The 26,916-nt window shown below is 43.5% G+C and overlaps 1 pseudogene; it reads left to right on the top strand.

The window, feature by feature from the left end:
* The first annotated feature begins 5,528 nt into the window (after positions 1-5,528).
* Positions 5,529-26,413, top strand: LOC121587189 (annotated as a pseudogene).
* Positions 26,414-26,916: the final 503 nt, after the last annotated feature.

Raw genomic sequence — 26,916 nt, forward strand, 5'->3', positions numbered from 1 at the left:
CTTTTTGTCAACCTAAGTTTGTAAAACAACATAAAAACAGATTATTAAAATGTGAGTATTGCCCATAGCTAGATGTAAAACAGTTGGATTGTATTTTAAAGTTTAATAACACTAATCAGGGCTTTTATGATAAACAGCTCCTCGCCTCTCCTCCACTTCACTCCCTTCCAAAACCCTTCCCACTCAACCCCTCCTCGCCTCTCCTCCACTTCACTCCCTTCCAAAACCCTTCCCACTCAACCCCTCCTCGCCTCTCCTTCACTTCACTCCCTTCCAAAACCCTTCCCACTCAACCCCTCCTCGCCTCTCCTCCACTTCACTCCCTTCCAAAACCCTTCCCACTCAACCCCTCCTCGCCTCTCCTCCACTTCACTCCCTTCCAAAACCCTTCCCACTCAACCCCTCCTCGCCTCTCCTCCACTTCACTCCTTCCAAAACCCTTCCCACTCAACCCCTCCTCGCCTCTCCTCCACTTCACTCCCTTCCAAAACCCTTCCCACTCAACCCCTCCTCGCCTCTCCTTCACTTCACTCCCTTCCAAAACCCTTCCCACTCAACCCCTCCTCGCCTCTCCTCCACTTCACTCCCTTCCAAAACCCTTCCCACTCAACCCCTCCTCGCCTCTCCTCCACTTCACTCCCTTCCAAAACCCTTCCCACTCAACCCCTTTCTCGCCTTTTCTCCACTCCATCCCCCTCCTCCACATACTGCAAGTCCCTTTGCTCCAGTTGTAGCTCAGTGGTTTCCAAAGTGGTATTTTATGTACCTCCAAGTGGAATTTTCCATTTGTACAGACCTTTTATTAAGTGCCTGTGGCTCTGGGATCAGGCATACTACCTGGTTGTCAGCGTACCTGGTTGCCACAGGGTTTCAATGGTGCACACAGATCTTGGAGCCTCAGCAGCTTCTAGAGTTGCTTCTTTTAACTCAAAGCAGGGACAGTCCATGACCCCCTCATCTCTTTGGCAGAGACAGGTTATGTCTCTGTACTTGATGTGACCTGGCTACACACTTATCACTTGATGCATGTTCATTGTGCCTGTTTATACTGGCTTGCTAGCCCGTCGTTGAATAAGTGCAGCCGGTTAACTTCTGGGTACCTCTCCTTTAACCATCTCCAGAACTGGATCAAGGTGTGCCCAGATTGCTGGCGGGTCATGCCTTCTTGATGTGAAGGTGGAGCAGAAGGCAACGGGTGAAAGCTGTGCTCCTGCATATAACACTCCAGTGTGGAGGGTCGCCTGCTGATGCGATCCTCCAAAATGAACCGACTGGACTTCCATGGAGTATTTGCAGGAGTAATTCTCGCTGAAGTCCTCATGGTCAAACACTCATTGTGCTTGAGACTCTCCCTCAGCTCTCTGTACGCTGCATACTGCCATCTGATGTTGAAAAGGTGGTGCCTGAACCTGAAGAGCCTGTCCTGGAACTGACTGACAAGTTTGTCCTCAGTCGTCGTCACCTCCTTCTTCACTGTAACATTGGTCCTGTGTTCTTCATCTTTGGAGCTCTCAACTGACCATTGGGTCAGGGAAATTTCTTTGTTTGATGGGGGTTTCACAAGGGTGTGAGTGGACGATAAAAGCTCACGGCTATAAAGGTTGTTAGCCATGAATTGGAGATTCTCGTGGGTTTTACATTGGCACGTCTCACGGTCAGCTTCGGTGGGTGCCACAACCCAAAATGGCCTAAAGGTGCAGAAGAAAGAGTAGGAGATCGAGTCTTGACTTTCTGATAGGAACTTCCTGTATAGATTCTTCATTGTGTCTGTCAGCAACCTTTTTTGCATCTTCTTTTTATTTTGCGTGACAGTTTATTTCCTCCCTGTAGTCATGCAACTCACATCATCCCTCAAAAATAAGGATTTCTTCTCGGATTCAGCAGTTCCTTTTTCCTTTTCTGTTTTTCCAAGGTGGCTTGAAGTTTCTTGATCTCTTTCATGATCCTTTTCTTTGAATTGTTGGTCTTTCTTTGACCTTGACATCTTTGCCTAAAACACAGTAAGCACTATTAGTATTGTAATCAGTAAACTAATTAATAAATAAATCGACCAATCAGTTAATCAATCAATCACTCAATGAATCAATCAATAAACCAATCAATCAAACAAAAAACATTAGTAATAGCATGGGTATGTTTAGTAATATAGAATAGAGCACAAATATTGTGAACTGTTGTGAACACAACTCAAATAGATCCTGACTAATAAATCATCCAACTGCCCAGCTCAAGCTTGCTCTAACCTTGAAGGTCCTGGCATTGGGTCATGTTCATGAATGGGGGAGGGGTAAAAGATGCCCTGGTTGTTGCTATGGTCTTTTCTTCTCTCTTCGTCTCGTTCCATTTTTTCCTTAACGCACTTCTCTCTCTCACTGATGTCTGCTATATCCTCTTCTTTTTCCCTGTCTCTCTGTCTCTCTGCCATCTCTGTCTCTCTTTCTCAAGGTACTTTTGTCTGGGTCTGCATCACGGCGTGCTCGGTAATGATATACAGTACCAGTCAAAAGTTTGGACACACCTACTCGTTCCAGGGTTTTTCTTTATTTTTACTATTTTCTACATTGTAGAATTTCAAAACTGAAATAACACATATGAATCATATAGTAACAGTGTTAAACAAATCAAAATATATTTTATATTTGAGATTCTTCAAAGTAGCCACCCTTTGCCTTTATGACAGCTTTGCATACTCTTCAATTAACTGGTGTGCCTTGTTAAAATTTAATTTGTGGAATTTCTTTCCTTCTTAATGTGTTTGAGCCAATCAGTTGTGTTGTGAAAAGGTAGGGGGTGGTATACAGAAGATAGCCCTATTTCGTAAAAGACCAAGTCCATATTATGGCAAGAACAGCTCAAATAAGCAAAGAGAAACGACAGTCCATCATTACTTTAAGACATGAAGGTCAGTCAATGCGGATCATTTCAAGAACTTTGAAAGTTTCTTCAAGTGCAGTTGCAAAAACAATCAAGCGCTATGATGAAACTGGCTGTCATGAGGACCGCCACAGGAATAGAAGACCCAGAGTTACCTCTGCTGCAGAGGATGGGTTCATTAGAGTTAACAGCCTCAGAATTTGCAGCCCAAATAATTGCTTCACAGAGTTCAAGTAACATCAACTGTTCAGAGGAGACTGTGTGAATCAGGCCTTCATGGTCGAATTGCTTCAAAGAAACCACTACTAAAGGACACCAATAAGAAGAAGAGACTTGCATGGGCCAAGAAACACGAGCAATGGACATTAGACCGGTGGAAATGTGTCCTTTGGTCTGATGAGTCAAAATTTGAGATTTTTGGTTCCAACCGCTGTGTCTTTGTGAGACACAGAGTAGGTGAACGGATGATCTCCACATGTGTGGTTCCCACCGTGAAGCATGGAGGAGGAGTTGTGATGGTGTGGGGGTGCTTTGCTGGTGGGAATCACACATGTGGAGATCATCCGTTCACCTACTCTGTGTCTCACAATTCAAGGCACACTTAACCAGCATTTCTACCACAGAATTCTGCAGCGATAGGCCATCCCATCTGGTTTGCGCTTAGTGGGACTATCATTTGTTTTTCAACAGGACAATGACCCAACACACCTCCAGGCTGTGTAACGGCTATTTTACCAAGAAGGAGAGTGATGGAGTGCTGCATCAGATGACCTGGCCTCCACAATCCCCCGACCTCAACTCAATTGACATGGTTTGAGATGAGTTGGACCGCAGAGTGAAGGAAAAGCAGCCAACGAGTGCTCAGCATATGTGGGAACTCCTTCAAGACTGTTGGAAAAGCATTCAAGGTGAAGCTGGTTGAGAGAATGCAAAGAGTTTGCAAAGTTCTCATCAAGGCAAAGGGTGGCTACTTTGAAGAATCTAAAATATATTTTGATTTGTTTAACACTGTTTTGGTTACTACATGATTCCATATGTGCTATTTCATAGTTTTGATGTCTTCACCATTATTCTACAATGTAGAAAATAGTTACAATAAAGAAAAACCCTTGAATGAGTAGGTGTGTCCAAACTTTTGACTGGTACTGTATATATATATATATATATATATATATACAAATATATATATATATATATATATATATATACAAATATATATATATATATATATATATATATACAAATATATATATATATTTGCTAAATGGCATATTATTATTATTTATTATTATTATTATATTATTATTATTATATATATACATATATATATATATATATATATATATATATATATATATACATATATATATATACAAATATATATATATATATATATATATATATATATATATATACAAATATATATATATATATATATATATTTATATATATATATATATACAAATATATATATATATATATATATATATATATATATATACAAATATATACAAATATACATACAATATAAATGTATTATGTAAATGGTCATATATATTGACATAAGTAATTCATTTTCAATATTTTCTGACAAAATGTCCACCCTATTAGGTGCATGTTCCAACCTGTTGCATATGCCTAACAGGAACCTAACAGGGTGGAAATTTGGAGGCTAAGTTAGCCATAGTGATCAAGATCCTGCTAGCATGATCAAGATCCTGTGAGTGATCAAGATCCAGCTAGCATAATGGTGAACACTTGAAGAGAAATTTAACTTTTCTTCCAAACATATTTTTAAATTATAAAATGTGATAACATGTTCCTCTAATATAGGCTAACATGGTGGACATTTAAGCTTGAGACATACTGACTAACATCATGAAACATTAAATATATAAATAAAACTGAGTGTGTTGATACTCAATTTGCTTTGCACTGTTGTTTTCCCGCCAAAATAATGATTGACGCTTCCTGAACATGATGTCATTGTGGGAAGGGGCTGTTTTTTAAACTAACAGGGTGGAAAGTGAAATCAGAGACACAGAGAATCATGAGAAAAAAAAGTATTGATGACAGATATTTGAAGTAGGACTATAAAAGAATGAATACATATTTTTAATATTTTATTATTTAATGGCTTATATTTCTCGTATAAGTTGATGAATAACACCCGGGGACATGGCAAAAACGCCTACATCCACTGAAAACCAAATGGTCAAAATGAATAAAATGCCCTTTAAGATCCATATCTTTGTGTTTTTATGGTAAAGACACCTAACTTTATATTTTAAGCCTTTTGGAATCCACATTTTACACTATAAGAGGTGTTATTTCCTGGGGACAGACTAGGCACTGCATAACAGGAATGACCCAATTCACATGCGCCAGTGGTGGGTAACACTAGTGTCTGAAAACAAGAGGGAGAAGGCAGAATGCCGCTTCGAGTTTGAGATCTATGTTTGGCCTAGGAGGACAAAAAACTGTTGACTTGTAGCATTTCTCCTTCTTTGTCTCGGAGTAAACAAACAGTGTGCATGTTGTGAACAATCTGCATTAATATATTAGATAAAAAAAAGATATCATGCTACCCTTCCAGGTACTAAGTGGGGCATTGGTGGCACGTGCGTGAACGTGGGCTGCATTCCCAAAAGCTCATGCACCAGGCTGCTCTGCTGGGCACAGCTGTGAAAGACGCCCAGAAGTATGGCTGGCAAATCTCATTATTATGAGAACAATGGAAACCTGTGGATACTAACATTTCTCGAACTATTTTGGAAAGCAGCTTAGGTGTAGCCTAGTTGGAGGCCTGCATGGTTTTTGAATTCCCATCATTAGATTAGATAAGAACATATATTTTCCAGCTACAGGACAAGTGAGTGACACCCCATTACCTACAGCCACTGTGGCTGCGTTTACACAGGCAACCCAATTCTGAGATGTTCACATTGTGCAACCGAATCTCATATTTAATAGACCCAGTTTCATAGAAAATGGCTTTAGCGATCCGGGGCTTAACCTCTTTCCTCCAAACTTTGTCTTCACTCTCATATACAATCGGTTTGGCTAGAAAACTGCTTTAACAGTGTAGCTGTGCAGTACTTAACCTATCTCAGCTAAACCCGGTGTTCGCACAAGATCTCACATGAGTTCTCCTGTGGTGTTTGCATTGTGTCACCATGTTGTTTTTCTTTGACAGGAAGGTGAGGTATCTGAACATTAAAGGAAGTCTGGTGGATGAGCACACAGTCAAAGGGTTAACCAGGACAGGAAAAGAGGTAATACTATTTCAAACTGGGAGTTAATGACAAAAAATGTAAATGTTCACCATATTTATTTTTTATTTAAGAAACATAATTTCAACAGTGCCATATTCATATTTTCCTATTGAAGTCATTATCATTTCTCTCCCCCTTGTCTGGCAGATGATACTGACTGCCAAGGACATTGTGATTGCAACTGGGGGGCGGCCAAAGTACCCACACATGTAAGTATTAACCTTTCCTTCTCTTCGTCCTCGCTCTCCCTCTCCCCCCTCACCTCCATCTCTCCTCTTTCTCTCGGTCCTCTCCTTCTCTCCCTACCCCACTTCTCCCTCTGTATGGTGTCCTTGCCCAGTAGACAGACAGACCAGGGGGAGAGGTGTCTCCTTCATTGATCCTCCCATCTGCTGATAACACCACAGTGGATCTGGAGCTTTTGATGGCATGGTGGTGGGGGAAACATGGCTCTCTCTGGGTGGAGGAGGGTGGCAGTGTCTGGGGCTGCATCCCAAATGGCACCCTACCTATTCCCTATTCACTACCTAGGGAATAGGGTATAATTTGGGATACACCCTGGGTCTGCGGCCTCTCATAGGCCTCCCTCCCTGTGGTGTATCACAGGCTGTGGCTTACTGTCTGTTGATAACAGACTAACAAAGAACAAAGCCAACCTTCCTTACCTGATTGTTTGCCAGATGGTTTTCCAGGAGCTGTATTGAGAATATGATTCAAACGGTGTTTGTTGTGTTTACCTGTTTCTACTTCCTGTGTTGTAGATCCCTGGAGCAATCGAGCACGGCATCACTAGTGATGATATCTTCTGGCTGAAAGAGTCCCCTGGCAAGATGTGAGTGGTACATGTGGTGAAACACACACACACACACACACACACACACACACACACACACACACACACACACACACACCATACACAAACCATACAATACTGTACATCAGCATTTAGCTGTGCCATGTACACAGACAGCTCTATCATAATGATCCATCCAGGACACAGTGTGTTCTACTATGGTACCTGTTAAATGTTCCTGTCACTCTCTACTCCTGACTCAGATTAGCAGTGTGTGTGTGTCCCGACCTTTGCTGAACACATCTCCAATCCAGCCATTTAAATCCTGTCATCGCCTGTCTAATTGGTCTCTCCGCACCGTTTCCTCTTGGCACAAAATGGAGGTTGAGTGTAATGTTTGTTAGTGTGGCTGTAATGTAACTGCCAACAGTAAAGAGTTATCTTAGTCGCCTACTCATTGATAATCCTTGCTATTATAAACATTACAATAGATTTCCGTCGTAATTTTTCTATCGCAACAACCTATTTGTTACCCCTCTCTGCTTTAGTCAGGGATATGGTATTTTTTCCGTCAAACTAGGCTGCTGTTCATACATTTTACCACTAGAGGGCAATAGGAACTCATCTACAGAACAAGCCCATCTGGGACAGACCATGGTCTGTGTGTAATATGTTTTCCCTGCACTGTCCTTCCCTCTTTCAGCATGTCTCCTAAGCAGGCTGTTCAGTTTAGTGGAGTGGTTAGGCAGGGGCCTACTGTTAGTTTGGTCCTCTGCTTGCCTGCCCCTCAGGCTACTAGGGGTTAGCATTAGCAGGTCCTCCCTTGACTCTCCTCTCCTCAGACCTATCTCTCCCTGCCTAGGAGGAGCTGTTGTTGACGTGCTGTTGTGCTGCTCTGCTCTGTGGAGGGAGCTGTGCTGTCAGCTGTGCAGGTGGGGTCTGAGAGGGTGTTTGGGTTGATCGGCTGGCGGAGGTAGTGGATGGCTCCAGGTGAGTGATGAGTGCCTTTAGAGGGACCGGAGCACACTCACAAACACGATAGATGGGAAGTGTAGACATGAGTGTAAGAATATGTTTTATGCTGACTTTTATTACAGTAGGTAATGCACTGCATTTCCTTTTTAAATTGTTTTTATTATATATTTACTTAGGATTTATTTAAATTAATTTCCAGTGCTAAAGGGCAGTGAACCAGGCTTTAAATGTGCTATCGTTTTTCATCCTCTACAGAACAGCTGAGAAAATGAGTCTGGGATGACAAGATGCAAGATCAAAAGGAGACAGTGTAACACACTATATTTTCTCTGTCTATAGTCACAACACTGTGTTAGGGAGTTGAGTTCACATCCTATATCTTTGTATTTGGATTCAGATCAAGTCTGCTGCCTGTAGAGCTCTCCCCTCTAAGGAACACTTGTGAAAGAGTACCGTTATTGTGGCAAACACAGGAGACACCGAAGGAGAACACAGATTCACTTATCTCTTGTCTGGACTGCTGAAGGTTGGCCCAAGGCTATGAGAGAGAGAGAGCCAGTGGCAAATTCTTAACTGTCACAGTCAGGCATACTCCTACTGGCTTTGGATCAGGATGTAGCCTATGGAAGCCCTGAAAGTTTGATTGTGTTATCTTTGTTGTTTGAAAGGCTGCTCCTAGTACTTCTTATCCTCCAGGGGAGTGGGCAACGTTTACTGGGCAGATATCAGTACAGTAAAGTATGTCTTTTCCACTGGAATTCATCCCTCTGTAGTTTCTAGTTACACAATCAGCCCCCCTCCCCCATTCACATCTGGATGCAGTGTTTTTGAGACCCACTTGTGAGGTTGAACACCACCTCCACCAATGCTTTCAGACACCATCACCCGGATGAGGGAGAACAGAGCGATCCCAGAGTCACTCTGAAATACAATATAACCAAGCAGAGAGAGACCCAGCCAGGGAAAGGAGATGTTTCAGTGATGAGTGTGGAATCAGCCTAAAGCTCCTAGCCTAATCCCTCCCTAAGCCACCTCACAATGTGCACTAAGTGCAGCTGTGCATTAGGTGGACAGGATGATCGGGGTACTGACGCTCTTAGCAGTTAGCACTAGCATGGGGGGGGGGGGGGTCTGGCTGGGCTTGTGTGTGCCCCAGGCTCCCTCAGCTGCCAGAGGCTGGGCCAGCGTGGGGAGCCCTGGATAGGTAGAGGGTGGGAGAGCGAGAGAGGCCACGGAGCCACGGCCTACATGCGGGTGATGGGCATCACTCAGCGAAGTGATTTGTGGACTGAGCCATGAACATGGGAACACGGGAACACGGCACACCCCATCCGCAGGGATTAGCCTGAACGCTAGTAGTGAGTGGAGCGCAGGGCTGGATTAGAGGTGTGATTCACCTGGCACACACACAGACACAGAGACAGAGAGACAGGCCCTACCAACTCCGCCACCCTTTCCTGTTCTTTCTTATTCTCTCTCTCTGTCTGTCTGTCTGTCTTGACATTTTACAGTTGAGTAATGAGGCCTCCGAAATTCGAACAGAATTTTCATCACTTTTAAATTCCTCAGATTCAGAGTAAACATTTGTGTCCAGTTTCCCTGTTTTGTTTGGCGCAGTAGTATTCAAGATAATTTGAAAGAAAACGTATGAATGTCTCGCAAGTGCATCGTATAGAAAAGCACATATACCTGTACTATATACAGTGCCTTGCAAAAGTATTCATCCCCCTTGTCGTTTTCCTATTTTGTTGCATTACAACCTGTAATTTAAATTGATTTTTATTTGGATTTCATGTAATGGACAAAATAGTCCAAATTGGTGAAGTGAAATTAAATAAATTACTTGTTTAAAAAAATCTAAAAAATAAATAATGGAAAAGTGGTGCGTGCATATGTATTCACCCCCTTTGCTATGAAGCCCCTAAATAAGATCTGGTGCAACCAATTACCTTCAGAAGTCACATAATTAGTTAAATAAAGTCCACCTGTGTGCAATCTAAGTGTCACATGATCTGTCACATGATCTCAGTATATATACACCTGTTCTGAAAGGCCCCAGAGTCTGCAACACCACTAAGCAAGGGGCACCACCAAGCAAGCGGCACCATGAAGACCAAGGAGCTATCCAAACAGGTCAGGGACAAAGTTGTGGAGAAGTACAGATCAGGGTTGGGTTATAAAAAAATATCAGAAACTTTGAACATCCCACGAAGCACCATAAAATCCATTATTTAAAAAATCGAAAGAATAAGGCACCACAACAAACCTGCCAAGAGAGGGCCGCCCACCAAAACTCACGGACCAGGCAAGGAGGGCATTAATCCGAGAGGCAACAAAGAGACCAAAGATAACCCTGAAGGAGCTGCAAAGCTTGGAGTATCAGTCCATAGGACCACTTTAAACTGTATATTCCACAGAGCTGGGCTTTACGGAAGAGTGGCCAGAAAAAAGCCATTGCTTAAAGAAAAAAATAAGCAAACACGTTTGGTGTTTGCCAAAAGCCACGTGGGAGACTCCCCAAACATATGGAAGAAGGTACTCTGGTCAGATGAGACTAAAATTGAGCTTTTTGGCCATCAAGGAAAACGCTATGTCTGGCGCAAACCCAACACCTCTCATCACCCCGAGAAACCATCCCCACAGTGAAGCATGGTGGTGGCAGCATCATGCTGTGGGGATGTTTTTCATTGGCAGGTACTGGGAAACTGGTCAGAATTGAAGGAATGATGGATGGCGCTAAATACAGGGAAATTCTTGAGGGAAACCTGTTTCAGTCTTCCAGAGATTTGAGACTGGGACGGAGGTTCACCTTCCAGCAGGACAATGAATCTAAGCATACTGCTAAAGCAACACTCGAGTGGTTTAAGGGGAAACATTTAAATGTCTTGGAATGGCTTAGTCAAAGCCCAGACCTCAATCCAATTGAGAATCTGTGGTATGACTTAAAGATTGCTGTACACCAGCGGAACCCATCCAACTTGAAGGAGCTGGAGCAGTTTTGCATTGACGAATGGGCAAAATTCCCAGTGGCTAGATGTGCCAAGCTTATAGAGACATACCCCAAGAGACTTGCAGCTGTAATTGCTGCAAAAGGTGGTTCTACAAAGTATTGACTTTGCCAAGGGGGGTGAATAGTTATGTACGCTCAAGTTGTCAGTTTTTTTTGTCTTATTTCTTGTTTTTTTCACAACAAAAAATATTTTGCATCTTCAAAATGGTAGGCATGTTGTGTAAATGAAATTATACAAACCCCCCCAAAATCTATTTTAATTCCAGGTTGTGAGGCAACAAAATAGGAAAAATGCCAAGGGGGGTGAATACTTTCGCAAGCCACTGTAACTTCCAAGAGATATCTTCTAAATGAAAACATGTAAGATTAATGATTTTTGTTTTTGTTTTTCAGACTTTTGGTTGGTGCCAGTTGTATCCTTTTGACTGCCGATGTGCTTGGTCATGAGTCACTGGTTACACTGTATATTGTCAGAGTGAGTTGGCCCTAATGTTGAAGTTAAACTGCTAAATTGCAGTTCAAGTGGTGACCCCTTCCTAGACTGGGGTCACCTCACAGTCTATCTCTGCCTCTTATGCTCCACTTTCTCAGTTGTCACATCTGCTTTGACTAAAGATAGACAAGGTTCCTCTATGAGAGCATTTGTGTAGTGTTGTTCTGTTTTCCTGAACATGGTGCTATGAAGATGTGGCCCTGGAGTGTGCTGGCTTCCTGACAGGCGTTGGCCTGGACACCACATTCATGGTGCGCAGCATCCTCCTCCGGAGGTTCGATCAGGTACTGCACTGATCACTATTTTTTCCAAATAGATTTGACACTATTTGAATTAATTTCTTATTTCTCTATACTGTATTGTGTTTATATGCTAACTCAAATGTATTGAAGCTTTTAAATATATTTAAGAGAAAATAGAATTTCTCACTACAAATAGATATAGATTAATTGTGTACTGGTGATATTGGGACTTTAAGTTTGGAATAATAGTTCTCCCAAGTCGAGTATTGGAAAGGTGACTCTGAGCTGTCAACAACCTGAATTTCTCCCCTCTTGTCTTGTGTGTGCTGCAGCAAATGGCAGGGCTGGTGACAGACTACATGGAAGGCTATGGCACCAAGTTCTTCTGGAGGAATGTCCCTAAGAGAGTGGACAAACTGTCCTCTGGGGCACTGCAGGTGACCTGGACAGATAAACAGACAGGACAGGACCAACAGGACACCTTCGACTCTGTGCTGTGGGCCATAGGTGAGTGTGTCTGGGGAGGAAGAGAAATGTCCAACAAATTATTACATTACTGTTTGGAAGACATCACTACTATTTTAGTAGTAGCTGCAATCACGTGTGTTAAGTATGCCACATAACAGACAATAGGCTTTGCAAAGACGTATCCGGAGATATCAGTTAAACCACTAGTTGTTGTCCCCCTCCCTTTCCAGACATTTGTTTTATTGTCATCCACAAAAGAGTGCAGTGTCAGCAGACAGAGAGAGTATCAAGCCCAAAAACAAGGTAATAAAGTGTGAATGATGGAATCACCAGGGGAAGTGTTAATCACCCAGCCCAGTGCTGGGTCCTGGTCCTGGGCCTTGCTGAGGGAGGGCAGGATGCACCCAGGGACGGGGTCACTGCATTCCCTCCTTTGTTCTCCTGCTCTGCTCTGGGCTTTCCTGCCCATCATGCCAGCCCTGCGGAAACCAGCCTGCCTGCCCGGCCACGCCACCCCACGCCACCTCCTCCACCCTGCAGCATCTGTCACTGCACGGCCTGCCCTGTCTGTCTTTAGCTCTGCACCCACACCAGACCTCTCTCTTTCCACAGTCCTTTTCTCTCTTTATCACACCATGTAATTTCTCTCATTCCGCCAACCAACACAATGGAGGGAACTTCCGCCTGGCTGCCCGGAAGAAGTTTATTTGTGTTGAGATGGTCCCAAAGACGACGCGTTTCCGAAAGCCTGACTTTACACCCCTCAGCAGTGTGTGTGACTGTACAGTACCAGCCAGGACAGGCCAGGGCGGGTGTCTCTCTCTCTGCCTGTGCGTGTGACGGGGAGCATGTGACATGTGACAGGGACCAGGATGTGGGTGACCTTTGGGGAGAGATGCAACGCAATGTGCTTTACAGGAAAAACTAAACAAAGAAACAATGAAAATAAAAGCTGAAATATTTACTACTACACAACAAACATAAGATAATAAAATGAAAGAATGACACAAACTGAACAAATAAAACGCACGCCAAGGAAAAACAAGCTAAAAATATTTGTTTTAAGATCTCTTTTAAATATGTACACAGTTTCAGCCCACCTCAGGTTCTCTGGCAGGCTATTCCAGAGGCTAGGGGCATAATAACTAAAAGCTGCCTCTCCATGCCTCTTGGTCCTAGGCTTTGGGATAGTTATGTCTGACATGTATTGGGGTACACAATCGTGGATTGATTTAAAAACTAATAGAAGAATCTTAAAATTAATTCTAAAACTCACAGGCAGCCAGTGCAGAGACTTTAAAACCAGTGTAATGTGTTCTCTCCGTCTGGTCTTGGTCAGTACCGGTGCTGCAGCATTCTGTATTTTTTGCACTTGACCAATGGCTTTCTTGGGTAGATCAGACAGGAGCGCATTACAGTGGTCAAGCCTGCTTGTAATACAGCATGGATGAGTCTCTCTGTATCAGCCTGAGAGAGATGGCCGCACCTTGGCAATGTTCCTCAGGTGGTAAAAAGCTATTTGGGTCACATTCCTAATGTGTGATTTGAAATTTAGTTCAGAATCTAAAATAACACCTAGGTTTTTTACCTGGTGTTTTATCTTTATTGCCCGTGATTTAAAATGTGCGGCTAGATTCTCTCTCTGTGCTTTGGCTCCAACAATAAGTATCTCGGTCTTGTCTTGATTTAGCTGGAGGAAGTTGTGAGCCATCCAAATATTTAAATCACTGATATAGTCTAATCATTTATCAGTGGAGCTAAAATTCTCTGGTGACACATGTAAAGCTGTGTATCATCTGCATAGCAGTGAAAATCAATGCTGTGCTTTCTGATAACGCTGCAAAGGGGTAACGTATATAAACTGATCAGTACTGGACCCAAAATCAAACCTTGTGGAACGCCACATGTGATATGTATTTTCTCTGAGTTATGTTCACCAAGGGTGACAAAGTCTTGACCGGTTAAATAGGTCCTAAACCAATTTAGAAGTGGATCGAAGAGGCCAACCCACCTCTCCAGTCTGTCCAGAAGGACATCATGGTCATCAGTGTCGAATGCAGCACTTAAATCTAAGGACAGAGAGCTGTTTGGCATCTGTGTTGGCTCTAAGATCATTTACCACTTTACCTAAGGCTGTCTCTGTGCTGTGGTGGGCACAAAAACTAGATTGGAATTTTTCTAAAATACAGTTGGCACTTAATTTAGCTGTTTGAATACCAATTTTTCCCAAATTTTGCTTAGGAATGGAAGGTTAGAGATTGGCTGAAAATTGCTAAGAACTGAATAATCTAGATTACTTTTCTTCAGAAGGGGTTTCACCATAGAAGTTTTAGTGTAGTGGGTAAGGTGCCTGCGAACAGGGAGTGATTTAACAATAGCTTGCACTTCTTCAGATATGCAATTAAAAACTGTTTTGAAGAAAATGTTGGTTATCTTTGAAATATATCGCAAACTCATCACATTTACAGTGGGGGAAAAAAGTATTTAGTCAGCCACCAATTGTGCAAGTTCTCCCACTTAAAAAGATGAGAGAGGCCTGTAATTTTCATCATAGGTACACGTCAACTATGACAGACAAATTGAGAAGAAAATCACATTGTAGGATTTTTTTATGAATTTATTTGCAAATTATGGTGGAAAATAAGTATTTGGTCACCTACAAACAAGCAAGATTTCTGGCTCTCACAGACCTGTAACTTCTTCTTTAAGAGGCTCCTCTGTCCTCCACTCGTTACCTGTATTAATGGCACCTGTTTGAACTTGTTATCAGTATAAAAGACACCTGTCCACAACCTCAAACAGTCACACTCCAAACTCCACTATGGCCAAGACCAAAGAGCTGTCAAAGGACACCAGAAACAAAATTGTAGACCTGCACCAGGCTGGGAAGACTGAATCTGCAATAGGTAAGCAGCTTGGTTTGAAGAAATCAACTGTGGGAGCAATTATTAGGAAATGGAAGACATACAAGACCACTGATAATCTCCCTCGATTTGGGGCTCCACACAAGATCTCACCCCGTGGGGTCAAAATGATCACAAGAACGGTGAGCAAAAATCCCAGAACCACACGGGGGGACCTAGTGAATGACCTGCAGAGAGCTGGGACCAAAGTAACAAAGCCTACCATCAGTAACACACTACGCCGCCAGACGTAGTGCCAGACGTGTCCCCCTGCTTAATCCAGTACATGTCCAGGCCCGTCTGAAGTTTGCTAGAGTGCATTTGGATGATCCAGAAGAGGATTGGGAGAATGTCATATGGTCAGATGAAACCAAAATATAAATTTTTGGTAAAAACTCAACTCGTTGTGTTTGGAGGACAAAGAATGCTGAGTTGCATCCAAAGAACACCATACCTACTGTGAAGCATGGGGGTGGAAACATCATGCTTTGGGGCTGTTTTTCTGCAAAGGGACTAGGACGACTGATCCGTGTAAAGGAAAGAATGAATGGGGCCATGTATCGTGAGATTTTGAGTGAAAACCTCCTTCCATCAGCAAGGGCATTGAAGATGAAACGTGGCTGGGTCTTTCAGCATGACAATGATCCCAAACACACCGCCCGGGCAACGAAGGAGTGGCTTCGTAAGAAGCATTTCAAGGTCCTGGAGTGGCCTAGCCAGTCTACAGATCTCAACCCCATAGAAAATCTTTGGAGGGAGTTGAAAGTCTGTGTTGCCCAGCGACAGCCCCAAAACATCACTGCTCTAGAGGAGATCTGCATGGAGGAATGGGCCAAAATACCAGCAACAGTGTGTGGAAAACCTTGACCTTGACACAATGTTTGACCTGTGTCATTGCCAACAAAGGGTATATAACAAAGTATTGAGAAACTTTTGTTATTGACCAAATACTTATTTTCCACCATAATTTGCAAATAAATTCATAAAAAATCCTACAATGTGATTTTCATGAAAAAAAAATCTCATTTTGTCTGTCATAGTTGACGTGTACCTATGATGAAAATTACAGACCTCTCTCATCTTTTTAAGTGGGAGAACTTGCACAATTGGTGGCTGACTAAATACTTTTTTCCCCCACTGTAGATGTTGAGGAAAGTTCACATGTGTTTTGCAAGGTTAGGATTTATCAGGCCATCACTGGTTGAGAAGAGCACTCTCGAATTATTCGGATTAATAGTGATCACGTTAGAAATAATGAGCCTGTCTGGCATTTCTAATTGCCTTGTTATATATGCCAAGTTGCTCTCTCAGAATATCATAATGGGCCTGCAACTTTGACTTTCTCCACTTCCGCTCTGCCTTTCAGTAATTTCTCTTTAATTGATTAGTTTCCTCACTCATCCAAATCTCTCTCCGTTTGGATCCCTTTTCAACTTTACTGGAACTATGGCATCAATGGTTGCCCTTAATTTGCTATTAAAGTTATCAACTAAATCATCACAAGAAGAAGGCAGAATAGGTAGTGGAGTATTGTTCATACACTCAATGAAATCTGTAGAGTTAAGATAGCATTTCTTAATAATGTGTTCAGTATTACCCTGTGCTATGGGCAAGAAGGTAGTAAAAAATACACAGTGGTGATCAGATAAAGCAACATCAACAGCAGAGGATATGTCAATAAAAAGGAGGCTGCAATAAGGCTGCAATAAGAGCGCCACTACAGTCTGATGACAGCCATGTTTCGGTGAGAAACATGCAAACAAATTTGCGCTCAGTAATGAGGTCATTCACGAGAAAGGTTTTACTTGTGATTGCTCTAACATTTAAAAGCGCCATATTCAATGACTGTAGGCCACTCTGCCCCTAGGGCATCTGCCTTGAGGTAACAAATGGAATAACAACCAAATTATTAACGTTACAACCACGTTTTCTGACCGTCTCCAATCTATCAGAATGGTAGGAGATGACAGTTTGTATAAACTCACTAGAAGGCGGAGTTAATGGAACATAAATTAGGTTACTCACAACCATAGTGCCATTTCTACAGGAGTTGATATGCTTTCCAAGTCCGCTGTTGCTTATTCTGACAGGGAGAACTGGAGCACTACCAGACCCTGTCCGCCAGTCTGTATTATTATTATTATTATTATTATTATTATTGGATCTAAGAGGAATATGACTTTATTATTATTACTCTTACAGTGTAGGCTACAGTCTGTTGTGGGCTTTACCCTGGTGTTCTCATGCAGGGCAGAGAGCACATCCACATCCACTCCTGGGCCTCTCCTTTGAAGTGTGTCTGTCAGACTATGGGAGTTATGAGTGGGCCTCTCTCGACATCCCCAATGTGCCCTTTACACTACAGGTCAGACTGGGTCTGTACCCTCCTCAGTGGAGCTATAAAATACTGTGGGTGTGTCCTGATTCTCCACCCTTTTCTTAGTGTGCACTTGCGTTCTTCCCGTCATGGATTTAACAATGGTGGAAACTCCCTCTAGCCAATGATTACACTTGCATTGATTCATGCTTTTACATCAGTGATGGAAAGTGTGCAAGTGAGGACAGACAGTGAGCTGCTCTGAGGGAGGGATGGGAGGCTGTTTGCAGTGGTGGGACTGTCTGTTCCAGTCCTGTAGCTATAGCTAGGCTACATCCTTCTCCATGCACAGCCTTCCACAGCCTATCCTTCCTCAGGGCCGCACCCCAGGCCAGGTGGCCAATAGCATAGATGAGGAAACAGCCTATTTCCTCTGGGTGTACCACGTTACTCTTCTCTCCCACTTATTTCTGTTGCCCCCAACACCGAAAGAGGTGGAAGTCTGTCTGAGGGTGTCAGGGGTTGGTATATGCCTCAATATGAACTGAAGTGCTTGGATGTGAAGCCTCTGAGTCTCCCCACACTCTGACAAACAGAAAAGTATCTCTGAGCCAAAGTGCGGAATCTCATTCAATCATATCTCTTATTATCATTTTAGGCCTTAAATAGAATGCCTTCTCAGAAACCCCTTTTTGGAAACAAAATAATATATTTCCCAAAAAGTCAGTCTTTCTGACTTCCTTCTCTTGTCTTTGTTCACTTGGTTGATCTGATAAGCCACCATGTACAGTAGTTGGTCTCATTTCAAGTCGTGCCAGAAAGCTTGTTGTGGCTAATTAGCTGGTGGGTCTTGCGATTTCCTCTGTGTGCTACAACAGTCTTTGTTCAGCGTGGTCCTATCAGGCCTGCCTGTCATTGGTTCTCATTGCCCATATGTGTGGCTCCACACTCACTGAAGGCTCTTATCAGGAGAACCTCTGTTGTTTCTGTCTCACCACACAATGGATCAGTGGCGCTCCAACAGTCTCCGATCATAGACGGAGAAACTTAGAAAGGCAGGAAAGGCCAGACTAGAGTGGCTCTAGTAGTCTAGTCTATACATAGAGAGAGCAGAGTGGACACTAGTCTAGGATAGCCCTACTGACTCCAGTCTCAGTGGTGGTTGGTAGAACTGGGCTGTGATTTGGTAGGGTGGGCTGTGATTTGATTTGGTAGGGTGGGCTGTGATTTGATTTGGAAGGTGGGCTGTGATTTGATTTGGTAGGGTGGGCTGTGATTTGGTAGGGTGGGTTGTGATTTGGTAGGGTGGGCTGTGATTTGGTAGGGTGGGCTGTGATTTGGTAGGGTGGGTTGTGATTTGGTAGGGTGGGCTGTGATTTGGTAGGGTGGGTTGTGATTTGGTAGGGTGGGCTGTGATTTGGTAGGGTGGGTTGTGATTTGGTAGGGTGGGCTGTGATTTGGTAGGGTGGGCTGTGATTTGGTAGGGTGGGCTGTGATTTGGTAGGGTAGGCTGTGATTTGGTAGGGTGGGCTGTGATTTGGTAGGGTGGGCTGTGATTTGGTAGGGTGGGTTGTGATTTGGTAGGGTGGGCTGTGATTTGGTAGGGTGGCTGTGATTTGGTAGGGTGGGCTGTGATTTGGTAGGGTGGGTTGTGATTTGGTAGGGTGGGCTGTGATTTGGTAGGGTGGGTTGTGATTTGGTAGGGTGGGCTGTGATTTGGTAGGGTAGGCTGTGAGACCAAAGTGGGGCTAGACCTCCTAAGAACAACCTTTTTGTAAATACAACTCTTGCTACAGTATCTAACTATGCACTGTGCTATCCCACTGGTATAATTTACATGTATTTAGTATTTGAGAAAGGAAGTCACCCTTACTGCCTGTCTCTCTACCACTCGTGCTGCAGTAATGGGCAGGTCAGGAAAAGGGTCTTGGGGGGAGGGGTTGTTATTCTTGTTGTCCGATAGCATCTATGTGGGTACCACTGGGCCCTACCAAGGTGGGGGGGTTATTGTGTTACCCAGGCAGGGAGTGAGAAGGTGGGGCAGCAAGGGGGAAGAGGAGGGAGGTAGAGAGGGCCTCAACCAGGGCCCGGCCTGGTGTCAGGGGTGCTTGGTGCTCCCCGTCACCATGGAGACGGGGCGGCAAGATGGGCAAGCTTCGACAGCATCAGTCAACTGTACCGCAGGAAGTGGGAGAAATGACACCCAGGGCCCCAAATGGCTGATGGGATGCCTTCCTATCCCCCGCCTGCTCATTATTCACTCCCAGCCAAAAGACAAGCCACCCTTCCTCGCTTCCCCACCCCCCCTCTCCAAGCTGTGCAGGTGTTTTATTTTCTAATTCCTGAATATTTGCCTCTCTCTCTCTGTTGGATGAAGAGTAGCAGGACCTGCTTTAAACGTAATCCCACTAGTGTGCCAACTGAATGGTATGTGTTATCAACACTGAGCAGTCTGAGGTTTTCTAAGAAACCAAGATTCCTGTACCCTCCCCTCTCTCTCAATGTGTCATGTAATATTGAGTCTCTGACTGTGTTTTCCTATACTTGACTATAGGCAGAGCTCCTGAAACCAAAACTCTCAACCTGGAGAAAGTTGGCGTCAAGCTCAACAAGGAGTCTAGGAAAATAATTGTGGCTGCTGACGATCCACATCTGTGCCGAACATCTACGCTTTCGGTGATACCGGTGAGGTAGGTGTTGATCATGTCCGTCATCCTCACAGCGTACTCACCCAGCCTTAAAACACCAACATGAACCTCTTCAGGAATGTATGGAAGACTGAAATAAAACCTACAGTTGCCCAAATAAGCCTACTAAAGTGACACTGTAGTTCACTCTTCAATTACAAATGAATGCGCTAGATAGGCACCATATAATTTGTTGCTTGTCTTTTAAATTCATTTGAGATTTAGTCATAAAGCTGGATCTACACAACAGATGGCATATACAGTGCATTCGGAAAGTATTCAGACCCCTTGACTTTTTCCACATTGTGTTAGGTTACAGCCTTATTCTAAAATTGATTAAATAAAAATTGTTCCTCATCAATCAACACACAATACCCTATAATGACGAAGTGAAAACAGTTTTAAATTTTTTGTGTGCAAATGTATAAAATAAAAAAAATGGAAATGCCTTATTTACATAAGTATTAAGACCCTTTGCTATGAGACTCGAAATTGAGCTCAGGTGCATCCTGTTTCCATTGATCATCCTTGAGATGTTTCTACAACTTGATTGCAGTCCACCTGTGGTCAATTCAATTGATTAGACATGATATGGAAAGGCACACACCTGTCTATATAAGGTCCCACAGTTGACAGTGCATGTCAGAGCAAAAACCATGAGGTCGAAGGAATTGTCCGTAGAGCTACGAGACAAGATTGTGCCGAGGCACATATCTGGGGAAGGGTACCAAAACATTTCTGCAGCATTGAAGGTTCCCAAGAACACAGTGGTCTCCATCATTCTTAAATGGAAGAAATTTGAAACCACCAAGACTCTTCCTAGAGCTGGCCTCCCGGCTATATTGAGCAATCAGGGGAGAAGGGCCTTGGTCAGGGAGGTGACCAAGAACCCGATGGTCACTCTGAGAGCTCTAGAATTCCTCTGTGGAGATGGGAGAACCTTCCAAAAGGACAACCATCTCTGCAGCACTCCACCAATCAGACCTTTATTGTAGAGTGGCCAGACGGAAGCCACTCCTCAGTAAAAGGCACATGACAGCCCGCTTGGAGTTTGCCAAAAGGCACCTAAAGGACTCTCAGACCATGAGAAACAAGATTCTCTGGTCTGATGAAACCAAGATTGAACTCTTTGGCCTGAATGCCAAGCGTCACGTCTGGAGGAAACCTGGCACCATCCCTACGTTGAAGCATGGTGGTGGCAGCATCATGCTGTGGGGATGTTTTTCAGCAGCAGGGACCGGGAGACTAGTCAGGATCGAGGGAAAGATGAATGGAGCAAAGTACAGAGAGATCCTTGATGAAAACATGCTCCAGAGCGCTCAGGACCTTAGACTGGGGCGAAGGTTCACCTTCCAACAGGACAACAACCCTAAGCACACAGCCAAGACAACGCAGGAGTGGGTTCGGGACAAGTGTCTGAATGTCCTTGAGTGGCCCAGCCAGAGCCCGGACTTGAACCCGATCGAACATCTCTGGAGAGAAATAGCTGTGCAGTGACGCTCCCCATCCAACCTGACAGAGCTTGAGAGGATCTGCAGAGAAGAATGGGAGAAACTCCCCAAATACAGGTGTGCCAAACTGTAGCGTCATCCCCAAGAAGACTCAAGGCTGTAATCGCTGCCAAAGGTGCTTCAACAAAGTACTGAGTAAAGGGTCTGAATACTTATGTAAATGTAATATTTCTGTGTTTTATTTTTTATGCATTTGCAAAAATTTCAAAAAAACTATTTTTGCTTTGTCATTATGGGGTATTGTATGTAGATTGATGAGGGGGAAAAAATATTTAATCCATTTTAGAATAATGTTGTAACGTAACAAAATGTGGAAAAAGTCAAGGGGCCTGAATACTTTCCGAATGCACTGTAGCTGGATCTACACAACAAATGGCATAAAGCTGGATCTACACAACAGATGGCATAAAGCTGGATCTACACAACAGATGGCATAAAGCTGGATCTACACAACAGAAATCTGTGCATCTGTAACTTTCTCACTCATCATTATTCATGATTCATTCAGGATTATCCATAATCATGGTAGCATCCACGTTAATGTAGAACTGATTAGAAACATATTCTTATTTACAATAAAAGTGACTCAACAATGACACAATACATTTGGAGCTCACTGTAGCTAGATCTACACAAGAGGTCTCCTCTCTAACTACTGTACTGTTGTATCACAATACTCTTTCTACTTGTTGTATTAAATGTCAGTCCTGTCTTTTTATTTGGCCAGCTGTGGGCTTCCTAACTAAAACAGGCCTCTCCAGACAGTTAGATTGGCACAGGCCTTTGATGAGTCACTTTTAGCCCTGATGCCTGTCATCTTTTCACATAGTGGGAGACTTTTAAAAGGGGGTGGATTGATATTTAATTCGATATGTCCAAACGGATCACCTTTTTGTGTTGAGACATTGAAGAGCACCTGGCACTGCCAAGAAACACATTGCTATGACGCAGACCGGGATGTTGTGTAAACACAGGTACTCAAATACCACCAGACACACGCACAAACACACACACACACACACACACACACACACACACACACACACACACACACACACACACACACACACACTCACCTCCAGCGCCAGAGGAGCTGTCTTGGACAACAGGATGTGCAACAGTGGTGGTAATCAAACAGGTTGCTGATGACTTAAGTAATGCTTTCAGAGAGGATTCACCCTGCAGCTCTGCAATTTCCTGTATTGTTAGACTATTTGGGTGTTTTTCCAGATTACATTTATCTAGCGTAAATCGAGAGCCACAATCTGCAATCCAAATAGCACCCTATTCCCTATATAGTGCACTACTTTAGACCAGAGCCCTATGGGAATAAGGTGCCATTTGGGACGCATCCACAGTATATTATAATCCTCATCAGTACATTATAGTACAGTCAGAAGCAGCATGTTGTTGTGTTTAACAATCAGTTAGGTGGCGTGGGGAAAATTGTTGAGAGAATACAAAAGCTGGGATTGTTTTTCAGTGTGCGAAGCAGTTTAGAAACCTTTAGTCAATGCCATTGTCATGGTTGTGTGTTCAAGCCTGAGTACTCTTTTATTCCGAATGGAATTCTGCAACTTAACAAAATGTTAGACTAATTGCACTTAGCACTATGACACTGCACGTACCCTGCCTATTTGCTTGTAAATATCCTTTGCTATTTATTTTTAATTTTTTACATATGATATGTTTTATGACTGCTGCAAAATGAATTGACTCTGAGGACATTCAAGTTTTCTGAATCTGAGGCTGCAGGTTAGTCTACACAGTAACTCACAGGCACAACTGTCCCCTCTCTCTCTAAATAGCCAAAGGTCCTGTGTTAGGGAGGTGTACTCTGTGACTGTCTGTCTGTGTGCCGTAGCCTGCATACATTTAAGCACATACAGTATGCATGCATGTACGCTATTTGTCTGCTTCCCTCCCTCTCTCTCTCTGTCAGTCTGTCTGTCTGTGTTCTCATGTCACTCATTAGTGTTGTTCTGTGTTTCCAGGGTTGTCCTGAGTTGACCCCCACCGCCATTAAGGCAGGGAAGCTCCTCGCTCGCAGGGCAGACCAATGAGCTCATGAACTACGACAATGTGAGCAGACATCCAACACACACACACCATAGACACACACACACACACACCATAGACATACACATACAGTACACACCATAGACACACACATACAGTACACACACACACACACACCATAGACACACACACACCATAGACACACACACATGCATTACACACCATAGACCCACACCATAGACACACACACATACAGCACACACCATAGACACACACACACCTTAGACACACACACACCATAGATATACACACACACACATACACACACACAGTACACACCATAGACACGTACACACACCTTAGACACACACACATAGAGTACACACCATAGACACACACACACACCATAGACACACACACACACACTATAGATACCCACACACACCATACACACACACACGTTTGTTTTACTATCCTTGTGGGGACCAAACAATTGAACAAAAAATCCAATTTTCCTTAACCCTAAACCCAAACCCTAAACCTAAAACTAACCCATAAACCTAACCTCTAACTTTAATTCGAACCCTAATTGAAACCCTCACCCTAACCCCTAAGCCTAAAATAGCATTTTTCCTTGTGGGGACTGGCAAAATGTCCCGAATTGTCTGAATGTTCCTTGTTTTATTATCCTTGTGAGGACTTCTGGTCCCCACAAGAATAGTAAAACAAAAAACACATACACACACACACACAATTTCCCCCCATCTCTCCACAGCTTGTCTGTATGAGGCCTTTGAAACCTTTGTTTTCAGTTTCTGTTTGAGTGTGTTAAATCAGTGCCACTTCTGTGCATTGTGTTTTTAATGCCTAACAGTTGTTTTCTCTGGATTATACCGCCTGGTCTGACTCATATGGTTTTAATGGTAGACACTGCACGTCTGCACCCTTTTTCAAATGATAATTCCAAAACCAATCGTAATGACAGACATATTGCTTAAATGCCCATTGTTTGGGTTCTTAGTCTCGTCTCGTTCCTCTTTTCTGTGGTCTTTTGTAGCTTTGTTTTGTGACCACTTTATTGTAGATGTTGGAAGATACAGTAGGCGACGTGACAAGCCTGTATTATGGCTCTGCCTATCTATCCTGCTGTAACATCACTTTTCTGTTGTTGTCTGTCTGTCTGTCTGCCTGCCTGCCTGCCTGCCTGCCACCCACCCACCCCACTGGAGCACTGCTGTGTGGGGCTGTCTATCCTGATGGAACGTGATGTAACAAGGCTTTGTGTGCTCTCTGATCGATTGTGTCCGTAGGTTGCCACCACAGTGTTCACCCCTCTGGAGTATGGCTGTGTGGGCCTGTCAGAGGAGGAGACTGAGGGCAGACATGGGAAGGACTCCATCGAGGTACAGTACAGTAAACCTAATCCTAAACCACTAACATGGTAGTGTTTTTGGTTTTAAGAGGCTTTGAGAAAATGGAGGTCTGTTGAGGAAACTTTCAGTTCTTACAGGATTGTGAATGCAGGTGTGCCTCTGTTTACTACTTTATGCATGTATGTGTGTGTGCAGTGTGCCAGCTGCTAACACCTGCACCCAGAGAGCCCCGGCTCATTGTAGAGTGATGCGTAGCTCCTGTGTGTGATTGACAGGTGAGCAGAGGGCCTGATTGAGGTGTGTATCAGGTGCTGACAGGCGCTGTGTGATCTAAAGCACCGCAGCAGGAGAGGTGCACCATGGGTCCTGACAGCTGCCTGTGTGCGTGGCCTGGACGACGACTTGTGTCGGCACGCTCGCTGGCTCAATATAAAACACACACCATGAAACCAGGATCTGAAATGTACCTTTTTAAAACAAGCAAAGTGTTGTGAAAGCATAGTATTGTAATATTAGGTTCTAGTGAACAATCTGAGATGTATGGCCTACCTTTAACACTAGCAAGTATTGTAAGATACTTCTATGGACACATAAACACTGGTTTCACTTGGGCACTTCTATTTTTGACATAATTATGTTGTAACATTATTTAATCATAAGTGATGGCTTAATAACATAAATGAATGATACTATACCGTGTATTGTTGGTGGACAAATGGACATGTATCCCTCTGTTGTTCTTTGTGTCCAGGTGTACCATGCCTTCTACAAGCCTCTGGAGTTCACTGTGGCTGAGAGAGACACCAGCCAGTGTTACATTAAGGTCAGAACGGCCCTAAGAGTAGGGTTGCAAAATTGTAACGCTGGTTCTTTCCCTGCCTCAAGTGGTGTGTGAGCGGGGTGGAGACCAGAGGATTCTGGGCCTGCACTTCTCCGGTCCAAACGCTGGAGAGGTCACCCAGGCCTTCGCTATGGGCTTCCAGTAAGTCAACCACTCTGCTTGATGGAGTTAGATAGGCACTCAGAATAGACAATACAGACATGGATAGCGTTCTGTTGTGGCTAGTTTTTAAGAAACTGCTAAACTGCTTTTTAAAAACATTTTGGGTCTAATGTAAAATACTTATACTAACAGATGTTGCATCTGTAGATTAATAATTCATTTAGTAATTAATCTACACAAAATGAATGGACATTAGATGTCATGTAAATTGTGACAAGGTGAGCCTTTATCAGTACAGCAGCAGTGGGATACTAATAAGATAAATTTAAAGATGGGAGAATGTGTGTTGCTGTAAGGACAGCTTTATGAATGAGGTGTCTGTGTTTCTCTGTGTGTCTCTCTCCAGGTGTTGGGCCACCCTCACTCACCTGATGGAGACCGTAGGGATCCACCCTACCTGTGCCGAGGAGCTAACCAAAATGAATGTCAGCAAGCGCTCAGGGCTGGACGCCACGGTTACCGGCTGCTGAGGTTAAGCACCCCCTTCTCTGAACACACCTGAGCACACGGGAAGGAACCTCTTCATAGAGACAGGGAAAAAGTGACAATGCTCTCCTAAATTCTACATAGAGTGGCTTGCGAAAGTATTCACCCCCCTTGGCATTTTTCCTATTTTGTTGCCTTACAACGTGGAATTAAAATGAGGTTTGTATCATTTGATTTACACAACATGCCTACCAATTTTTTTTTGTGAAACAAACAAGAAATAAGACCAAAATAATGATTTTGAGCGTGCATAACTATTCACCCCCCCCAAAGTCAATTGTAGAGCCACCTTTTGCAGCAATTACAGCTGCAAGTCTCTTGGGGTATGTCTCTATAAGCTTGGCACATCTAGCCACTGGGATTTTTGCCCATTCTTCAAGGCAAAACTGCTCCAGCTCCTTCAAGGTGAATGGGTTCCGCTGGTGTACAGCAATCTTTAAGTCATACCACAGATTCTCAATTGGATTGAGGTCTGGGCTTTGACTAG

This window comes from Coregonus clupeaformis, chromosome 18 (genome assembly GCF_020615455.1).
Source record: "Coregonus clupeaformis isolate EN_2021a chromosome 18, ASM2061545v1, whole genome shotgun sequence".
Taxonomy (NCBI): Eukaryota; Metazoa; Chordata; class Actinopteri; order Salmoniformes; family Salmonidae; genus Coregonus; species Coregonus clupeaformis.